Source organism: Passer domesticus, chromosome 9 (genome assembly GCF_036417665.1).
Source record: "Passer domesticus isolate bPasDom1 chromosome 9, bPasDom1.hap1, whole genome shotgun sequence".
Lineage (NCBI taxonomy): Eukaryota > Metazoa > Chordata > Aves > Passeriformes > Passeridae > Passer > Passer domesticus.
In genome coordinates this window covers 28,757,044-28,765,497 of record NC_087482.1, presented here as the reverse complement: position 1 = coordinate 28,765,497, position 8,454 = coordinate 28,757,044, and the positions used below count along the sequence as shown (strand labels likewise).

General features: G+C 53.8%; 2 long non-coding RNA genes across 2 annotated transcripts; both read left to right on the top strand.

Moving 5' to 3' along the window:
* The first annotated feature begins 659 nt into the window (after positions 1-659).
* On the top strand, positions 660-1,541 carry LOC135307319 (uncharacterized). Its single transcript, XR_010368023.1, has 3 exons — positions 660-714; positions 810-1,111; positions 1,450-1,541. It is a non-coding gene; the product is annotated as an uncharacterized LOC135307319 (long non-coding RNA).
* A 2,793-nt stretch (positions 1,542-4,334) lies between these two features.
* Positions 4,335-7,871, top strand: LOC135307334 (uncharacterized). The gene is made up of 3 exons (XR_010368037.1): positions 4,335-4,914; positions 5,119-5,215; positions 5,809-7,871. It is a non-coding gene; the product is annotated as an uncharacterized LOC135307334 (long non-coding RNA).
* The last annotated feature ends 583 nt before the right edge of the window (positions 7,872-8,454 follow it).

Below are 8,454 nucleotides of genomic sequence, written 5' to 3'. Positions count from 1 at the left end.
AAGCTCTCCTGTCAGATGTACACTGAAAATTCTCATGGAGTTTTCTGTGTTTCCACTGAGCCAGTGTAAAAGATGATGCTTCTAAAGAAGCTTAATGCTAACTTTTCCATTTATAAGCAATGTCAAAGTTGTTAATTGATGGATGAGAGGATAAGTGAGGTGTGGAGGCAGCTGTGGTGGTCTCCAGGTATATCTCCTGTTCCCAGTGGTAATCAGCAGCGGGATCAAGTCATGTTCATCTTAGTTTTCTCCAGACAGGTGCAGGAAAAAGTTGGATCACCCAGAGGAGGGTTTGAATCTCTGCAGTGCAGGAGACTCTGCACCGGCTCTCTGGGCAACCGACTGCCAGGGGCAGGAGCAGACATTTTCCATGGCCAGGGCCAGAGTCCTGCAGTGGCAGTGCCTGAACAGCAGCTTCCTGCCTACAGTACCACCCTGGATGGCTGCACCAGGGCCTGGCATTTGACCCTGCACTTGCTGCAGGAGTCCTGACCCTGGGTCCCCGCTGACCAAAGGCTCGGAGCCATCTCAGAGCCTCGGTTCCCAAGGGGGCTGCCACAAGTGGTTGCCAGGGACCTGAAGCCATGGCTGCCCCAACTGGGGTTGCACGATGCTGATGTCAGAGTGGCCATTGTGACCAGTGCGAGCACGGCTCCAAAAGGGAAGGCCGCGCTCAGGCCGTGTGTCAGTGCGACCTGACAACGGCAGGAGAAGGTAGGGCATGGACGTGGCTGCCCAGGAACCACAGGGGCCCCACACCTCGAGACTCTGGGCCTGTGCTGCAGGCTCACCTGCCTCTCCTTTCCCAGAATCAGCGGAGGAATATCCAGAGGAGACTGGGTTGTTCCTGGACGCGATTTACGGGAGGAGAAGGCGGACAGGAGCAGGGCTCACGCAGGGCTGAGCAGGGAGTAGTGCCCGCCTGCCTCTGGGCCTGTTCTGCCAGTTCTCCCACGCTCTTCTTTTGCCCACAGCGAGAGAGACAACAAACATCTGGAGCAGACCGTGGCATTCCTGGACAGCGACTCACAGCTGACAGCTGCCATGGGGTTATACCTGACACGTGCCATGGTCAACTGGAAGCAGGAGGGCCCTGGTGCCAGGGGGCCAGGTGAGGACAAAGCAGGAGGGCCCGGGCACAGCCTTGCCCGGGGGGTCTTCTGGCAGGCAGTGTGGGGCCCAGAGAAGAGGCAGGGGGAGGCAGGAGCTGCTCAGCCATGCCGGGGTTGGGGCCTCCGTCCTTCCCGTGTGGGGCCCAGCTGGGCCAGGGGGCAGCTCCTGGGACAGCCGTGCCCGCAATGGCCCCTGCTCTGCAAGGCCTCCAGCCCTGCCCCTCAGGCAGGCAGGCAGGCAGGCAGGGACAGAGCAGCCCTTGGGGCCAATGCTGCTGCAGGCTAAGAGCCCTGCAGAGGTGCTCATGTCCGCTGCCACTGGCTCTGTCCCCTGCAGCATGCATGCTGTGTCACCGTGTGGAGGCTGACCCGGACACCTGCGGTGACAAAGTGGAGAAGGGCGGGCTCTGTGCCCACGTCTTTTGCATGGTGCGTGGCTGCGGGTGCTCCCTCCACCACTGCAATGGGCAGTTCCTGCCACTCTCTCCTCATCAGCTCCTCCCCTTTGCTGCAGTTTTTCGCCACTCTGCTTTTTCGCCGAGGGAAAAAACGTCTGGGACTTATGGGCTTTCTGCCTCGAGATATCCAAATTGCAGTGTGGCGGGCGGCACACAAGGTGGGAACCTGACAAGAGCAGGGAGATTTGTGCCAGGCAAGGTTTGCCAGAGCTTAGCCCAGGCTGCACCAAAGGAAGGCCGGCCCAACAGCTGGCTCTGGGACAAAGTCTGGCTCCCAGCAGCTCTGGCACAGAGGCTCTGGCACAGGAGCCTCCTCCCTCCTCCCCCAGGCGGCTCTGTGGGCTGGGACCCAGCAGTGGCCGCATCCTGCGCCCTGCCCGGAGCCGCGGGGCTGCCAGGGGAGGCCCTGAGGCTGCTGCTGATGGGGCTGCTTGGCTCTTTCCAGCGCTGCTGCGTCTGTGGCCAGAGCGGGGCAACCATCACGTGCTGCAAGGAGGACTGCGAGAGATGGTTCCACCTGCCCTGTGCCAAGGAGGGCGGCTGTGTCAATCAGTACATCACTCCATACAGGTACCTCCTCTCCGCTTCTGGCCACCACTGGCCAGGGATCCAGCACTTCTCACTTTGCCATCCATTTTTCCCCCAGCTCTTACTGTCCCCAGCACCGTCCAGTGCAGGAGGTGCGGGCGACTCCAGAGCCGGGCACCGATTGCCCCATCTGCCTGGAGCCTGTGGAGGATAGAAAGACTTTCAAAACCATGGTGTGCCCAAAGTGCAAAAGAGCCTGGTTCCACAGGGACTGCATCCAGGTCGGATCCCTCCCCTCAGTCCTGGGGCGCACCAGGTGCTCAGCAGCACCAGGGCCTGGCTCACACTGCATGTGTTTGCCCTGCAGGGACAGGCCATGTGCGCTGGTCTTTTATACTTCTGCTGTCCCCTGTGCAGAGACATGGAGGACTTCTCTGTTGAAATGATGGTCTTGGGCATCCGAATCCCCGTGAGGTTGGTGTCTCCTTTTGCCTGGCTCAAAAGACAGGAGGGTACAGGTGCTGTGCTGTTCCAGGCCCTGCCTCAGCAGTCCTGGCCCTGCCCTGTCCCATGACTCTGGGCTTCAGCTTCACCCACAACTTGGAAAAGCGCTGGAGGAAAAGCAGGGACACCCTGGAGCTCCATGAGGGGAGGCCAGCAGAAACTCATCAGGTTTTCCTTTCTGCATCAGACAGCCAACATGGGAGGACAACGACGCCTTTGCTTATCTTGGAGAGAGGCACAGCATGTGCAATGCCAGGGAATGCCTTTACCCTGGAGGCAGGGAGGAGGCAGAACAAGAGGGGTAAGTTGGGAAGCTGCACCTGGGGCTCTGCAGGGAAACCATATCTCGGCAAGGGCTGAAAGAGGCAAGAACTTGCAAGAGCTTGGCCAGACAACCACGTGCTGGGACACTTTGTCCTCAGTGCCATAAGTCTCTTTGCCTCCCCAGGCCCTGGCAACTGCTCCTGTGCTCCTCCTGTGCTGCTGAGGGCACCCACAGGCGCTGCTCTGGACTGAGAAACAAGACATACAGATGGGAGTGTGACAGCTGTGCTGGTCTTGGAACGTGTATGAGTCAAAGCCCCCGGTGTCCCTGGGCTGGGGGCAGTGCCCAGGCTGGCCTTGGCAGAGCCTGTCTGCTCCTGAAGGCTTGGGGGTACTGCTCTGGCCTGGCCTGCCTTAGGCCTGGGGGGCCTTTGACATTCCTGCTTGACCTTACAGCCTCCAGGGATGAGCCAGAGCTCAGTGGCCCCAGCCTGACCAGACAGTCAGGACAGGAATCTGCTCATGGCTCCTCAGAATCCCAGGACATCAGGCCCAGCTCCAGCACGCCGGTGCCATCGGGGCTGGCTCCCCCATCTCCATCTCCAGAGACCAGCAGCCAAAACAGCCAGCAACAGCCAGCATCACAGCAGTCACTGCCATCTTCCTTGCTGGACACCAGCAGCCCCAGCAGATCAAGGCCAACATACAGCAGCTCCCCGGACCCTGAGGACAGGCTCCATTCCAGACGTGCTGGGCCTGACCGCAGGCGAAACAGCTCTGGCCTGCAAGGTCCGGACCCAAATCAGCCCGTCCGATCGAGGAGTCGCTGTGACAGGAGCAGTAGGACAACATCAAGGGCTGAGAGGCCGCGGCAAAGAGAGACTCCTCCAGAGACATCCCCCAGACACAGCCGCTCCCGGCAGCAAGGTCGGGCCCAGAGTCCACGTGTCCGGTCCAGGAGTCGGCGTGACAGCAGCAGCAGCAGGACAGAGCCGAGGGCTGAGGGGCCCAGGCAAAGGGAGACACCTCCACAGACATCCCCCAGGCACAGCCGCTCCCGGCAGCAGGGTCGGGCCCAGAGTCCACGTGTCCGGTCCAGGAGTCGGCGTGACAGCAGCAGCAGCAGGACAGGGCCGAGGGCTGAGAGGCCCAGGCCGGGGGAGACATGGTCAGAGACGTCCCCCAGACGCAGCCGGTCTCGCCTGCAGCGCCGGGCCTCGGATCCACCTGTGCAGTCCAGGAGTGGCCAGGACAGCAGCAGGAGGACAGCAGCGCGTGCTGAGAGTCCAAGGCGCAGGGGGACACCGTCGGGGATGTCCCGCAGGAGCAGCCGCTCCCGCCAGCGACGTCGGGCCTCAAGTGGCACCTCCGACAGCAGCACATAGCGCCATCTTTTCTTTCTAGTCCATGGGTCCGCTGCCCAAAGTGAAGGTGAGAACAGGGCCCCTGAGATTTGCAGGTCTGTGAGAAAACCCTGTTAGCTCTTGACATTTCTACCGGCAGGAAAGAGGTCTGTGCTAAATACCTTGATTTCTGTGTAACCGTCTATTCAGTGACAAGTCCCTTAAGGATGTGGCTAATTGAAAAGAACTCTTGTTCCTGCCTTTAGACTCCAACCTCAGATGTTTCCCCACTGCTTAGCCTTGAAAATGAACCACTCCTTAATGGGCTTGGATCCGGTTAGGGAGACGTTCAGAGCAAGGTGGCTCTTGGGGAAGCTGTCTTTGGAAAGGACGTGTGCTGTGTTGCTATCCTTGAGCAATCTCCTTTCAGGAAAGCCAAAAGGAAGAAGAAAGTAGAGAGTGAGACACTGTCTCAAGTGTCTGAAGAAAACAATTCCAATGTTGCTGCTGATTTGAAAGACTTGATTGGACCTTCAAAGAACAAAGCAGTAAAGACTGTGGAAATACCCTGGGACAAAGAGGACGCACAGGACTCTGGCCCAGGTGACCATTTGGGATCTTTACCTGAGAAGGACGCAGCTCAGGAGTGGAGTGCTTTCAAGTTTTCCTTCTTTGGAGACACAGGGCAGTTGGGCATCAAAGAAGGTAAGAGCAGAACCCTTCGAACAGTGCCATTGCTAAGGAAGAGCTTCTGGCAGGCACTGCAGAGCAGTAGGGTGTAAAGAAGGTCAGTATCCAGGGAATTTTCAGCAGCAGAAGTCAGGAATTAGGCAGCAGCATTTTGATCTTCATTTCAGCTTGCCAAGGCTGAGGCAGATTCATGAGAGGTACCTGATGCTTGTGTTTCAGGAATTCGGGAAGGCTTGCTTTGAGAAGGCATTGGGTACTTTGCAGAGTGGTGGAAAAGCTTGTTGTCATGCCCTGAATTCCTCAAAGAGGGAAAAAGGTAACATACCAGTCATATCAAGTTTCCTAGAACCCAACAAGATTTTAAAGGAAATGTGTGTTAATGTAGAGGGAGGAGCATAATCCTGGAGCTGACCCCAAGGTCCATGAACATTCTGTTTGTTACTGAATTCTATTCTTGGACCTTTAGAAAAAGGAAACTAAATGGCACATGATCATTGGGGTGTCCCAATCTTAGATAGAACGAGGCTGTATGAAATGAAGATGAAACAACATTAAATGGAGTCCCAGTCGTGTAGGAGAGAAAAGAAATGTTGTGAACTTACCCAAAATCCTAAAAAACCCAATGCAACAGCACAAAGCAAGAGGCCCCCCACATTTGTACTGAATTCAGAATGTATTCAGTGTCTTCTGAAGGCAATGATAATTATTGAAAAATACATAAGGGATGCCTAGAACTAAGGGGAAAATCCTGAAGCACAGATACAGCTCAGAAAATCAGGCAGGATACGATTCTGTCCTTCTGAAATCTGTCTTTTCCAGTGTATTTCACTTGAAAGAAGGAATCTTTCCTGCACAGCAGAGGAATAATCTGGTTTTGGCTTTTTTTCTCTATTGCTGCTGTTATCGCAGAGCCTTACGTACTTGGAACAACAAAACCGGTACAAGTCACGTGGCAAGAGGATCGACGTGTCCAAGACTGCAGTTCTGAGGGTGAAGAGGAGCCCCAGATGTCAGAAATTGAAAAGGACTGAGAAATGCAAGTTCCATTGCTCTTTGTTGTCTCCTTGGCGGTAGTAGCTGAATGCTGTGTCAATATTAAGAGCAGCACTCAGCAAGTGGGAAACTGACATTGCACGCCCCTGAAAGCCATCTTGGAAAACCATTTGTGCTGCACAGAGTCAAAACGCCCAGCAGCCCGTTTGCTGTCAGGTTGAATGTGGAAAAGGAGAAGTAGAGCACAAGAAATTTTCCGGGTCATTTGGGTTTGACCGACTCCAAACGGAGTTTGGCCTAAAGCCAAAGACACAGTCAGTTTTCTCTTTCAAAGTGGGTTTTGTAAAATCAAAAGCTCTATTTGGGTACTAGGGAATAAAGTTTTTCAATGTATACCATTTCTCTGAAGCGCTACAGTTTCATGTCATGTGCATGGAATTTCATAGTACAATTTAGGATGCTAAAAACCCTTTGTAATTGTCTAGGTTTCTTTCTTTACCACGCACACAGAAAGTGCTAGAGTTTGCTTCTTCTCCGACGATGATGAACGCCTAAGAGGTAGGACAGAATTTCTCCACCCCCTTTTGGATTTCTTTCCCTTCTGAACCTTTCCTGCACTAGTTATGAATGTTTTCTAGCAAAATTTGCCACCCTTACTTGTGGCCAAAATAGTGGTAGAATCCCATGAGCAAGTCCTGGTAAAATAGAGGTCCAGCAGCTTTCTGGCTTTCTTTTCTTTCAGATATTTGGCTAATAGGAATCTGGAATTTTAGAGCTTATCAAAAACTTAGTCACTTGACAGGTTACCTAGACAGTTTGAATTCTTTCAGGTACGTGTAGCATCTTGAACTTTTTCCTGCCTTTCTTTCGGGTGTTACCATCAGGAATGTTGAGTTTGGCTTGTATGTGCCTGTGGTTCTTTGTCCTCATGAATCTGGGGCTTTCTCTTCTGAATCCAGTGAATTTGGTGTTTAGAAACAAAGCAAACAACAACAAAAGGGAAAACACACAGTCCCCAAAACCTGCACAGGCCTCCAGAACAATTGCTTGTTGTATTTTGTAGAATATATAGTCTTAAGACAGGCTCAAAGGCTGTGCCTTTCTTGAGTATGATTAGATAAATCTGAGGCAAGGTACTGCTGTGTTCATGCAGTTACCGGCCTGCAATCTCCCCGCCTGTCTGATTTACAGGGTGTGTTGAAACGGAGAGCTCAGTCCTCAGCAGGCCTCAATGCTGGGGAAGATGCAGGGTCCTGGTGCTGAGCTTCTAAGGGAACGGCTGTGATTTCCCTGCAATTTAGATTGCAGCATGTTGAGGAGAACTGCTGCTGCCTTTCATTGTTCTTAGTACACCAGGCTGCAGCAGGGAGCATTTCTGTTGGAGCCAAGGTGTGGCGGGGGGCAGGAGAACAAGAAGGATGAGGAGAATTGATTTCTGACTTTCTTACTGCCCTGTTCATGATTGTTAGAAGCAGCAGCACAGTCAGAACTGTTTAACCCTGTTAACTGGTTGTTTGTTTTGTGCACAGGAGCCAAAGTTATTTTGTAGATTACTAGAGCTCAATGAAGAGAAAGAGGGTTAGGAAGACAGACTTAGATTATTGCTAGAGGTGAGTATGGAACGTCTGTTCCCTGGTAGCTCTAGGCGAAAGCTGAGCATGGGGAGGGAATGCAGGTATGAATGTGCATGCCAAATTAATTTGGGACCTCAAGAAGAGCTTGAAACTTTTTATTGACCAGGAAACAAAAGCTTTGTAGTCTACCGCCGTGTATAACATGTTGCATTTTCCAGTAATGTAAAGCACGGCATCTCTGTATTTTACAGGAGCAGCACCTTAACTATCTGTAAGGAATGTATTTAAGAGATAGAGTGAATTTAGAGACTTCTCTTAATAGTGGAATAGGAAACTTCTCCGAAGACTTTGTTAGATTTTCATGATATTCTGGAACGCCGAAGGAAGCATAAGGATACCAAATAGAAAGTGCAAGCAAACCAATAAACCTTTTACTGATTGGAAGCGGGTCACGTTTGTTCCTTGAAGGGGCTGCCAAGCAATGGGACTTTCAAAATCCTTTCAATGGTCCAACAAGAGAATGTGTTGACAGTCCCTGTTAGGCAGTGTTTTGGAGCTGGGGCTGAGGCTCTCGAGGCCTGGGGACATCAGGGAGGCTCCAGTTCTGACTGGCCAGGCTGGGGCCATTGAGTTCGGGTTCAGGCCTGGTGGCTGTAAGGGCAAGCAGGAATGTCAAGAGTGGCCCAGGCCCGGGCCGGGCCAGAGCAGAGCGGTGCCCCCAGCCCTCCAGGGGCAGATGGGCTCTGCCAAGGCCAGCCTGGGCACTGCCCCCAGCCCAGGGACAGGCGGGTGCTTTGCCCCAGAGCCGAGCCCAGAGCAGCAGAGCTGTCACAGCCCCAGCTGGTTCTGGCCAGTGTGAGGCCAGAGCAGCGCCCGTGGGTGCCCTGGGCAGGGCCGGAGCGGCACAGGAGCAGTTGCCAGGGCCTGGGGAAGCACAGGGCTCAGCCTCCACAAGGCGACACAGCATGCATGCTGCAGGGGACAGAGC